Source organism: Larus michahellis, chromosome 1, assembly GCF_964199755.1.
Source record: "Larus michahellis chromosome 1, bLarMic1.1, whole genome shotgun sequence".
Taxonomy (NCBI): Eukaryota; Metazoa; Chordata; class Aves; order Charadriiformes; family Laridae; genus Larus; species Larus michahellis.
In genome coordinates this window covers 962,709-975,126 of record NC_133896.1, presented here as the reverse complement: position 1 = coordinate 975,126, position 12,418 = coordinate 962,709, and the positions used below count along the sequence as shown (strand labels likewise).

General features: G+C 47.3%; 1 protein-coding gene across 6 annotated transcripts in view; it reads left to right on the top strand.

Moving 5' to 3' along the window:
- Nucleotides 1-12,418, top strand: part of PPP6R2 (protein phosphatase 6 regulatory subunit 2) — a 105,563-nt gene that overhangs the window by 9,913 nt on the left and 83,232 nt on the right. The gene's annotated exons all lie outside the window — the stretch shown is intronic.

Here is a 12,418-nt window from a genome sequence, read left to right as displayed (position 1 = left end):
GAGCAATCTGAGCTTTAATGTTTATTTGTCTGGGTAAAGCCCATTGAACCCCAAAGGGTGGGTCTGAAATTTCCAAAGCATTGTTTTCCTTTCAAGATGTTTTCTGACAAATGAAGCTTAGCCCATAAATATAGCTGAAGTGGTGCCGTGCAGGGAAAACAGGCTGGTGGTCCGTTGTCATATATAAGATTTTTCTTCTGAAGTGTCTTAATATTTATTTTAACTGTAGAACTGTGTAAACTTTGTGTGGACTGTGTCTATATGATGTCCTGAAAGATTAAGGACATTAAAAAGCATATATAGTTTAATATCCTGTTTTTAGGCACTGGTTTGTTACGGTTTTGGCAAAGCATTATTGTGCCTCGTTTCCATGTGGTTTGGTTGGTGGAACAGCACGATTTTGGAATATTCTGGTAAAAACAGCAGCATGCGAAAAATGTAGATTAGAGGCACAATTGCAGTTTTGAAGCCTTGAACTTGTAGAAAGGACCATTAAAGGGACGCCAGCAGCTGGTTTTCTGGCTCATTTGAGGACATCGCGGTACTGATAAAATAGGTGTATCTGAAACATACAGCTCTTGATCTTGTAACACAACAGGAAATCTTGGTTTGCAAATGCTGCTCATTGCTGTCTTGTAGTCTGAGCGGGATGACGTTTTCTGGGTAATACGGCCTTATTCTGCGTGTGCAGCAGAAAATGAAATAGCCGGGCTCCAGAGACCATCATGGGGCAAATGACGCTGACAAAGTGGGTTTTCTGAAAAATGCTGCTTGTGTGCCCCGGTAAATACCAGCATCTCACTTCTGAGATAGTAGTCTAATTAATCATAATTATTTCTGAAGGGTTTAACTGTGGTGATCCAGGAAAAAAATTTAATTTGTTGCTTAAACAACACGTAGTAAACAGTCTAAGTGGCATCAAAGCCTTGTTTACTGGTGTGAGCAGTGCCAGGGAGCGAGGAGTGGAGGCTGAGGAGTCCTGCAGGAGATGTAAATCGGCACTTGCTTGTTTTAACAATGATTGTGCGTTAGCTTTTTAATATTCAAATCAAGTTGCAAATCTTACGCTTAAAGGTTATCTTTAAAGCGAAGCATGGAAATCCCCCCGAGGTTCCTTGTAGGAGCTGCTTCCATGGGGGGGATGGACTCCAGAACTACGTAAATGGGGAATAGTAACCCAAAATGTTGGACTACTAATCGTCTTAAATTATTAGTGATTGAGTGAAATGCAGGTTAAAAATGTTGAGATGACTGTGGCCTTATAGGTAGCGTGAAGCTGGTAGGCTGTGGCGTTCGGTTCCTTGGTGTGTGTTTAGCTCCATGTGCTTTTGACTGACCTAGAAAAAAAAGACCTTTTTTGTGCAATTATGTTCACAGTGCATTTGGTATATTTTTATGACTAGCTTTTTGCTTCATTTTTCGAAGCACTGCAGTTTCTTCAGTGTCTGGGTGTGTTGAATTTAATTAAAAATGTAACATTTAAATAAAGAAGCTGTGCAAATTTTGTCCTTAGCATGGGGTAGGGCGTCAATTAGAAGGCTGTTTAACTAGATACTACATGAGGATAAAGTTGATCATCAAAACAAAGTACTTCTTGATATCATCTCTTTATTAGGGAACTTCAGAAGCACAGAATAATTAGAAGTAGCTCTTAATTTTGTGTGCATATTTGTACAACAGACAGGCCTTCATCATTTTTTGCCTGCAGCAGTTTTTTATTAAAAGAGAAAAAAACCCAGCACAGCCCCGTTCTGTGCTGTGTTCCAGGCTCCTGCAGTACTTGTGATTTACTGTTTGTGTCCAAGGAATGTAAACGTAGATGGCTCTTTCATTTGTCAGTTAGATGTTAAGGAAAAAAATGAAGATATTCATATTGCTAGCTCAGAAGAGGAAAACAAAAGCAGGCTCTTGGCTAACTGGTGAAGTACTGCTTTGGTTAAGAATAAATTTTATTTGAGAATTATAAGTGTATCTAAGTGTTTTCAAATCAACAGCATGGGGTAAGCCATCTCTCAGGAAGCTGAAACATCTTTAGTTAGATGGTAACATTTGACGATTAACAGAATTCTCTGTGCACTGTTTCCATCTTCGTGTTGGCCGTGGCGCAATGGAAGTGCCCTTGGTGGTTGTGCGCCTCGGGACGGAGATTTTCCCCTGCAGTTTTCTGATGCTGGGTGGAGGGGAGTCGCAAGGTGAGCCCTGAAGAAAGCGGCAGGAGAACGCGGTGCCAGAAGGTTGGGAGGAAAGGTCTGGGGAAGGGAGCTGCAGAGTGGGTGCCACAGCAAAAGGGGGTGCTGCCGGGCTGCAGGGTGGGTTTCGGCACTGCTGCCTACGGCACGGGCTCCCCACGTTGGGAAGCGTAACTGTGGCTGAGGGTACAGTGCTGGGCTCGGTAGTTCTGAAACGTTAAAATTCAGATAGTGAATCTTGCCTGAAAATGTCATTAATAAAGAGTATTGTGGCCTCTCCTTAATTCAAACCATGGGGTTGGGATACTATGAGGAGCGGCTGAGGGAGCTGGGGGTGTTCAGCCTGGAGAAGAGGAGGCTGAGGGGAGACCTTCTCGCTCTCTGCAGCTCCCTGAAAGGAGGGGGTAGCCAGGGGGGGTCGGGCTCTTCTCCCAAGGAACAGGCGGTGGGACAAGAGGAAACGGCCTCAAGTTGTGTCAGAGGAGGTTTAGGATGGATATCAGGAGAAATGTCTTCATGGAAAGGGTTGTCAAGCACTGGACCAGGCTGCCCAGGGCAGTGGTGGAATCGCCATCCCTGGAGGGATTTCAAAGCCGGGCAGACACAGTGCTTAGAGATATGGGTTAGTGATGGTTTCTGTCAGAGTTGGGTTGATGGTTGGACTTGATGATCTGAAAGGTCCCTTCCAACCCAGGCGATTCTATGATTCTACGATACCAGGTTGATACAGTGTGGAGAATTTCAGGTGGGGGATCTGAGTCCCGCTGCTCAGGCGGTGCGTGCCGGTGCTGGGCAGGGTGGTAGCCGGCCCTTTCCTCTTGGAAGTAGCCAGGGCTTGGAAGGCAGCAGCTGATCCTGCACCAGAGTTTGGGGGTGTGCTCGCTAGAGGAACCTGCTTCCCCTCCAAAGACCTTGACAAGCCATTCCGCTGTTCAGACCAGGCTTTGCTGGCCTTCTGCCCTGGAAGTGGCCTACAGGCAAAAGCCTCTGTTTTTTTTCTTATCCCCAGAGATGCATCCTTCACCTGCACTAAACAGAACCTTCTGACTGTTTGAGTGTTCGCCTCTGAAGGTTATGAGACTCTGAGGGGGTGATGGAAAATGAAGTAATAAAATTATGATGAACTCAGTCAATTTTTTTTACTAAGGCTGAAACATGGTATAAGATACTGGTTTTCACAGATTTTAAGTATTTAAGTTGTCCCAGTACTATGATAATAGCTAACTACAAAGCTAGCTGATGACAATAGAGACGATTTATAATTTTGTGTGCCCCGTTGTGGGAGGGAATAAAGGCTATAATTCATCTCTGTGTTTTATGTTCTTGAGACTTTGATGTGTACATGTGCAGTTGGAGCTTGGCAGAAATTGCCGAGATCATAAGAGTTTGATGTCCAGTGGGATGTGAATGCTAACTGGGGGCTGTGTGGGCAGCTGCTGGAGCCATTCTTGCGTCGGAGGACTCTAGTCTATCCTGTTTTGCCTTTTATTCAGACTTTATAAAAAAGAATCCAGCGAATGAATGAGGAATGGGAACAGAGAGAAGAGCGATGAATAAGGATGTATTTATGTAAAATTCCGATGTTAAAATAGTTGGTTTATTCATGTCCTGCAACTTCTAAAGGTGTCCTGAAACTGCAGCGATGCCTCTTGCAGAGTTTTGTAATGTCCCTTGACTTTACTTTCACCAGACCTGTGGCCAGCTGTTTGGCACGAGGGTGGGCTCACTGCATGGCCTTAATCTGGGGACAGAGAAGGCTGGTTTGGACTCTGCTCTGTGCTAAGGGCAGCTGCTTGTTTCATCTTGGTTCCTTAACTTAGTGCAGCTATGGCTTGTGAGATTGTGTTCTTGCACCTAAGGCCTGTTTTGGTTTGCTATGTGAGCGGTTATTTATTTCACAGGCTATAACCAAGACCTTGATTTCTTTTTTTCTGATGGCGTTGTGCTTGGTCTTTCGTTGTAGTATTAAGCTGCAGTTTCAGTGTGGCACTGAGGTTGGAACAGATTTGTCTAAATGTTTGATCTTGGGAGGTGAAGGCGCTGGATACTGGTAGAAGACAGATTTGTATCTTGCTATTTTACTCTTCTGCTTTGGGCTTTATTGCTTGCAACAGACTGTATTTAAAATAACGCCTGCCCATGTTAGCATTACATGTGGAGCATGCGGAGCATGTCAGATAACGCTCCATAACGTCTATTTTTGTTGTTGTTGGGTTGATGTGACACTCTTATGCTTGGGGAGGGACTGACGTGAAGCCTGCCAAGACTTGGCTTTCAAAGGGTGTCTGCAAGTAGGTTTCTAAAGAGAAAAACATTCTTTTGGTAAGAGGGGCTCCTCTGTAATAAGGTTGAATTTTCTATTACTGTCAAAGATAGCATGACTACCAAGGGCGGACACGATACCAGTTTGAATTTGGAGCAGTGCGTATTAATGAAGTCCTTCCAAATTACAGGTAGTTACAGATTAGGTGGGCTAGAAAGACGTATAAGGTTGGTGAAGAGGCCTTCTGCATTTCCTGCCTTTAACTTTCTGTTTTTCATTTGGCCTTGTTGTGGCTCCATGGACGTCTGCTTCCCAGGAGGAGTATAGCTGGTAGGAAGGACGATACGCGACTGCCTGAAAGGCGGTTCTCCTTATAGTGGTGGGCTTCTGCTGAAGCTCCAGTGCTCGTTAGATACAGCAGGAAATCCCCAGTACTGCCTTAGTTTGTCTGGACAATACAGATCTCTCAGGTATAATTTCATAATAATCTGAAAAAAATCTCTCCTCTTGAGCTATGGTATTTATTTATGTAGCAAATAGGAGTTTTTCACTGTTTTTCATGCCTTGTGTGAATGTAAGAGGAATCAATACAGATCTTGCCTATGTTATAAGATGAATGAGGAAATTTTTTGTCAGCGTTGCTTTGTCTTGGAAACCAGCACTGAAAGTGCATTCCTAAAGAGTCTGAAGTAGGATCTTAAAGAGATTGAAAGTGAACTCTAGAAACAATTGAGTAGCTCATGATTCTCTTCCCCTGAGAGACTGAAATGTAGGTTCTGAGCATTTTGAACCCAAAGAAGAGTAGACTGTGGTAGGTCATCTGTTACCTGTATTGTGGGTTGTTGTGTCAAACCAGGACATGGGCGTACTTCAACAGCAAGGCATGCCGCGTCCGAGCTCAACCAGAACGGGGCTTGTGCTGTACTGTGCCGTCTCTGCCTGGAATGGGCTTCTGGCTGTACCGAGCGGTGGGAGAAGTTCACTCGATGGGGTCACGGAGCTGGGAGATGAGGACAGGACATTGGTGGGACTGGAGGTGTTGGTCATGATGACCTGCAGAGGCAGAGACAGTAAGTACCGGCCAGTGACCTTGTGCTGGGGACCAGCGATGGCAGTGGCGTTTGGGGGGATGGCAGCCTGGGGTGTGGATGTGCAGAGCAGCAGCACAGCGGTGACACCGCGGTACCAAAGGGTTGGAAGGAGTGGAACAGAGGACACGGTAACACAGGTAGTCTGCGTATTGCAAGCCGTTGTCTTCTGACGGGTCACAGCAGTTAAATCCTCAAGAAACCAACATGGTGCGTGTAACAGCAGAGGAAAAGAAACAGTTGAGTGCTGTTAGTGCACGGGGCCTTAGCAGCGGGAGAGAAGCTGAGGCATTAAAATACTTTCAGAAGATGCTAACGTCTAATTCATGCTCTGTGCGGTGTAGGTTAGAACATCATCAAGATTTCCATCAGTCTGACCAGGCTAAAATCCCTTCAAACACAGCAGCTGGTGGTTGGAAGGAGAAAGAATTATTTTTGAAGAGATTGTTAGGGTGTCTGGGGTATATTTTTCAGTTGTTTTGAACAGATTGACTAACAACTCTTTCCATGTTTCTGCTCTTAAATACATAGTACCGTTCTGGTCACCTCCAATGCAGAACCGCAGTTGTGAAGTACTTGCATCTTCAGTGCTTGATTCTGCCCTTTTTGAATGCTGGCACTTATCTGTCCCTTGACAAATAACAGCATATCTTCTGAAAGGGTGAAATGAAGCGCATCTGGAATGCCCTATGTGACACAGAACTGGGAGGAGCGCTTAATGGGCCTGCGCTGCCCTACAGAGGGACTGCAACAGACCGGAGAAGTGGGCCAGGAACAATCTCATGAAGTTCAGCCGAGGGAAATGCCAAGCCCTGCCCCTGGGGAGGGTGAATCCCCTGCGCTGGGACAGGCTGGGGCTGAGCAGCTGGAGAACAGCTCTGCAGAGAACGACCTTGGGGTCTTGGTGGACACAAGGCTGGCCAGGACCCAGCAACGTTCCCTTGCTGCAAAAGTGACCAGCAGCCTTCTGGGCAGGTCAAGGGAGGTGATCCTTCCCATCTGCCCAGCACTGGTGGGGCCACATCTGGAGTTCTGGGTCCAGTGCTGGGCTCCGCAGGACAGGAGAGACATGGACACAGTGGAGAGAGTCCAGCAAAGAGCCATGAAGTTGATTAAGTAAGTGGAGCATTTGCCGTGTGAGGAGTGCTGGGGGAGCTGGGGCTGTTCATCCTGGAGAAGAGATGGCTCGGGAGGATCTCAGCCGTGTGTATAAATCCCTTATGGGGGAGTAAAGAAGACAGAGCCAGGCTCTCCTCAGCTGTACCCAGTGACAGGACAAGAGGCAGTGGGCACAAATTGAAGTTTGGGAAACTGAATGAAAGAAAACATGTTTTTACTGCGAAGGGTGGTTGAACACAGGCAGAGACTGTCCGAAGAGGTGGTGGAGTCTCCATCCTTGGTGACATTCAAGCCCTGCCTGGCCGTGGTCCTGGGCAGCCAGCTCCAGCTGACGCTGCCGTGAAAAGCAGCAGGTTGGACTGGGTGATCTGCCTTCTGTCTCCTCCATCCTGTGACCGTTGCTCTCACAGGAAACTGCTGGCTCGTAGCCTCATTGAGGTAAAAGCTGCTGAACTGTAAACGGTGCTGTGCACAACTGTCCTCATTTGCATGAAGCTGCCACGTCTGTGCTTTGTCTTAAGGAGTCTCTCAAACTGTGCCGTACAGGGCAGCAAGCACTCGAGGACGGTTGGGTGCCACTCGAGGACGGTTGGGTGCCCTGAGACCACTGTCGGGCTGTCGTCCTCACCAGGAGCGGCCTGTTGGCTTCACAGGCATCGTTATATTTTGGCACAGGAGTCCATGGTGGTTCTGGAGGCACCAGTGCTGTATCTCCATGGCAGCGCAAGCCCTGGCACCTGCTGAGGGGGGGCTGTCGCAACCCTTGGGGTAAAAGCACGGCGTTCTGTGGGGCGCACCGCAGCCCGTACAACGGCACAGTTGCTCTTCACTTACATCTGCTTGTTCAAAACAGTCTGAATCATTCTTGTGGTGCGTCCCTCGTGGGTGCCTGCCAGTTCCGGAGATCACAGGACGGCAGAGTGCGGTTGATGGTATTTTTGCTTTGTATTTCCTGGCTCTTGCAGAGTTAGCTTTAGCTGTACTGTTGTTTGCCAATTAATTTCTGTCAATGTCAGTTTCGGACAACATTTAATGGACTGGCTCTGTGATAGTCCACATGCTTGGTGATTTTCTTTCAAGCTACCTCAGGTGGGAAGCACTCTTCCCAGAAAAGGAGGAACTGGGTTTTCTATCTGAACGTGCCCTGACTGTCAGAGGGAAGGTGAAGAAAACGAGAATGTTGACAATGGGAATAAGCAGGATGGGCCCTTTGTTCAGAAGCATCTTCTGATGGATGTGCCGTCAGTCTGGCTCGGCGGTGGAAGCTTTTGCATCTACAGCTACCCATAGCGGTGTCAGCCTGTGGCATGAGGTACTGAAGGGTGTTTCCCAGCCGTGGGCTCGCTCCGGGCTCAGCACCTTTCTCACCTTCCCCGGGCCGTGCACAGCATTGGGGGGGGCTCTGCTCAGCGCTGCTGGGCTGGAGATGCTCGGGGGCCGCTGCAGGCTGGCACCGAGGCTTTGAAATTATTCTCTGGGTTGTTAGAAAAATGTCTAAATAGAACCTGCTTCCAGCAGGAGAACATGGTTTAAAATACCGCTGGAAGCAAGTGGAAAAGAGCCTTAAAGGAGGCTGCAGATGCTCAAGGGAGAATGTCAAATTTCCGTCCAAACGCGGTGTGTTCAGGTGCCACGGGGGCACACAGTGAACCGTCACCTTCCGGACGTGGTGCTGGCTCCTGTCTGGCCGCAAACAACGTGGGAACTCCCCCACTCTCCCTGTCCCCCCGTCCTCTCCCTCTTACCCCAAAATACCCACTGGGGTCATGCGGAGACTTTCGTCAGGAAGGGATGCCAGACGATTTTTCTGGGCATTGGACAATTTTTCCTGTTCGGAGCTGTTACATGGCACGTGGGTGATGTTCATGCACTCATTTTTTTTTAAATTGGGAAAGGCTTTTTAAAATAAATGATAATAAAAGAATGGGATGAAGCAAAAATGAGACCAGGCGTCTTTTTAGTTGGTAAATTTACTTCTTGCTGATTCCTCCTGGCAAGTTAGGCTCTTGTGGAAGACTGCCCAGGAGATCTGTAGCCTTTTTGTTGGTGCAAAACATGTTACTGGCGGAGCTCGCCAGACGCGTTTCTTCTGGCTGGGTAGCCAGTAACTCTAGTAATAGGTACCAAACAACTTAGCAGTGCCCCCTTTTTTTTTTTTTTTCTTCTTTATTTTTTTCCTCCCCTTCCCAGCTTCCCATGGACCTGAGCCTTAGGAGTGTGCTGCTTCTCAGCAGCGGGCTACCAAAGCCGCCTTGGAGGACTTGGAACCCGACCCTTTTTCCATTGATCCTGCAAAGTTGTTGCTCTGGTAGTACAAAAAGAAATGTTCTCTGAGCTCTTGTTATGCAAGTAGAATTTCAGAGAAAATGGCATGCAAAGGGTCATCAGTATAATTGGGAAGCTCCTTTTTAAAAAAATCGTGAAGTTGATGTTAAGTGGTAGGAGCCTTGCTTGCAGTTTCATTAATTTCAGAAAGAGCATTGCTCTTGCCACAATCACAGCTTAAAAATAAGACTTCTGGAAAGAGTGTGTTTCTCTCTCTTTTTTTTTTTTCTCCCCCTCCCCCCCACCTCCATTTGCAACGTGATTTCTGTGCATATACTTGATGGGAGTTTTGTAATTTTGTTGCTGTGGATGTACCTTACATGGGATCATCAGTTCAGATGGCATCCTGAAATGCTTATATAGGAGTAAAACATTCTTACGTTTTCCGTTCAGTTCCTAGGAATAAAACCAAGGAAGAACAGGGGTGGTATTGGAGAGGTGTAAATACGTAGGTGGCATGTTTTCTTGCTCCGAGGAGTTTCTGACTTTCTTCTGAAAGAATGGCAGCCCCAGCAGGTTGTTGGAGTAGCTGGATGCCCCTGTCCCAGCAGTGCTGGCCGGTTCCCGGTGTCTCCAGTCAGGCGTATTTCCTTTCAGTTGCTGGTGTGATCGCTAAATTAGTGTGTGCTGGACCCTGTAAGTGCACTTTTGGGGAAGGGTGAAGGGTTGTGAAGCCTGGCAATCCCTCCCGAGTTCCCGGGTGTAGGGTGGCGCGAGCGCAGGAACCTGGCATCAGAAGATGAGACCCTGTGCTCCTGTAAGTCCAGCCACGAGCCTTTGAAGACCAGGGAAGTTAAGTCGAGCAGTCTTCTTAGCTCTTTGGTGGCTGTCTGCGAATTCGGAGCTGAATGATGGTGTTCAGGTTGCGTTGTCTGTGGGTGAGTGTAGAGAAATGGCTTGACTAGAGGTTGGTGTCGACGTGTTTGATCAGACAGTCTGGTTTCATCGCAGTTTGTGCTATTCTGGCACAGGTTTTTTTGTGAACGCCTGGCGAGGTCCTGGGCACTAAAAGGGTCAAACCAGCCCCCAGCCTGCGTGTTTGCTGCCTTGCTGGGTTTTTCCCGCCCGCCTGGCCCCCAGGGCTGGCACGGTGTGGAGCAGCGGAGCTCATCCCGCGGCTGAGCCAAGGCAGTGTGCTTTCAACAACCTTCTGTAGTTGGGGCAAATAATGGATACAGGATTGAATTATTTCTGGTGTCCCTTTTTCCCCTCACTGTGACAAGTGTGAGGCATTGCACGTGCTGTTGAACAGATAGATGGAAACCGCCGGCAGCCCTGGCGTTTTTTGCAAATGACGGTAAAGGTGAAAATAGAGAAGAGACCCTGACCTGTCCTGGCAGCGGGGCCTGGTGTGTTAGAAGCGGGAGGGATTATGGGGAAAAGAAAATGGGGAAATGTACAGAAGCTTTGGTCTTTCCAGGTTCTGTCAGAATTGCTTCTAGACTGCCTGTGTGCCACGTTTTCTTGTAACTGTGTGTCTGCATTGGAATCGATTCTTTTTGTGCCTTGGGTCAGAAGCATGGTAAGTTTTAGGTATCATTTTTATACATTTATGTGTCTTCTAGAAATAGATGTTCTCTGTTGGGCTCCGTGTGATGTTTCTCTTTCCAGGAAGGAAATTTGTGGCTGCGCTGGCAGTTTTCCTTCTGTCCCCACATCCCCTCCCATGGCTCAGGGGTAGGGGGCTTTGGCACAGAGTCCCTGAAGAGGTTACCAGGCTTGGGTTTTAGCATCGCGGAGTGTGAGCAAGTGTTAGTTTTTAATTCATTGTGGATTTTGCATATTAAAACTAAAAAATGAAATCCTTTTTAAGTAGAATGAATTAATCTGCTTGCTTTTCCTTCCCAGCTATCACGCTGTGCGTACCTGGCACGGTGCTGGTGATCGCGCTTAACCACGGACTGAGGTTTGCTGGAATTTCACTGGAATTTTCTTTGGCCCCTGGGCAGCAGGGATGTGGGGACAAGACAGGCTCTGCCGCGGGAGCAGCAGCGGGTGCGTTCCTGCTGTGGAGCTTCCACCAGTTGAACACACGTTGGGCTCAGTGATGCTGCTGAAGTGCAGTTATAGCTCGTCCATTTTTTATTTCTTGAGTTTAAATCAACTTTTGTTCAGAATAGAATGTTATACAGACTTCTGGGTCTCCAGAACAAGAGCTTGGGTAAACAAGGTGATTCTCAAGAGCGTCTTGTGCCTTTTTTGATATGATCTCGGTCCAGCATGATGGTGTTCTGTCTCCCTTCTCCAGTAGCCACAGGAGGAAGACTTTCAGGTGTGTGGAAGACTTTCAGATCAGTTGGACTAAGTGATCTCTAGAGGTCCCTTCCAACTCTGAAGATTCTGTGATTCTGTGTCTGCAGACTTTGTCATGGGTGACTTGGGACATTGTAGTGTGCTCTGAATTTTGGAGGGTGTTTACTCAACTCTTCTGGAAAGTTGGGCCCTTTTCAGGCAACTTAAGTTGTGCAGTCAGAAAATCTTGATAACCCAAATTACCAAATTTCTTGGAAAGATCTTGGTGATAAAAATACTGAAAATGTAAATTCTTGTGAGGTAACAGCGTGGTGTTATGTATTAAACTGGCAACTTTCCTCAGCTTGTTTAGTTACTGGGTGGCTTGACACATTCTTAAAATGGATCATAGCTGACTTAAAGTATCAGCTGGGGAGTGTGAAAGAGCAGTGTGGTACGTTGGCAGTAGAAGAAAAGCGGGTAGAGATGAGACTGTCCCCTGCCTTGTGAGTCGCTGGCTTTAGTGTGGCACTTCTGTTGTCATTAGTGCTGGGTAAGAACCAGCAGGACAGTATTTGGGGCCTTCCAGACTTCTGCGGGTGATTTATTGTAGACTCCAGCTTCTTTCCAGCGAGCACATTTGACGATAAAACGCCGTCCTTGATTTCCTTCTCTGCCACAGCTCTGGTGCCTTTTGGCAGTTCATGGCCATAAATAACTGCGCTAGATAATCTTCAGCTTGCTTCTAGTCATCTGGCTCTGCCTGACCTTGGGGATGGGCCTTCTGCCGTCTTTGTTGTCTAACTCAAAACCCCGTGATGTCTCCACATTCTTCTTGCGCTGTACGTAGCAGTTTGGAAGAGATTCCACGTAAACGCTGTCTCCGTAACATGCTGGTTCTGTGGATGGGTCAGCTTCTGTGAGAGACACTCGCAGTGCTTGGCCAGAAGGTTAAAATAGTAACTGGTCTCGGTTACTTCTATAATTACCAGTATCGTTTCATGTATCTCATGGTTTGCATATCGTTTTGCAAATGTCCAGATGGAGAGGAAAATAAATTTGCAGTCGCTTTGAACCTGGATTTATAAAGGATGTGTTTTAAACTGGTGTTTGCTGTTAGGAGCGTGTGTGTGTGGAGTCGGAGAGATGAACGGCAGAGGCTGGGAACAGAACTCGGCGTTCGGGTAGAGAGGAGCCGGCTG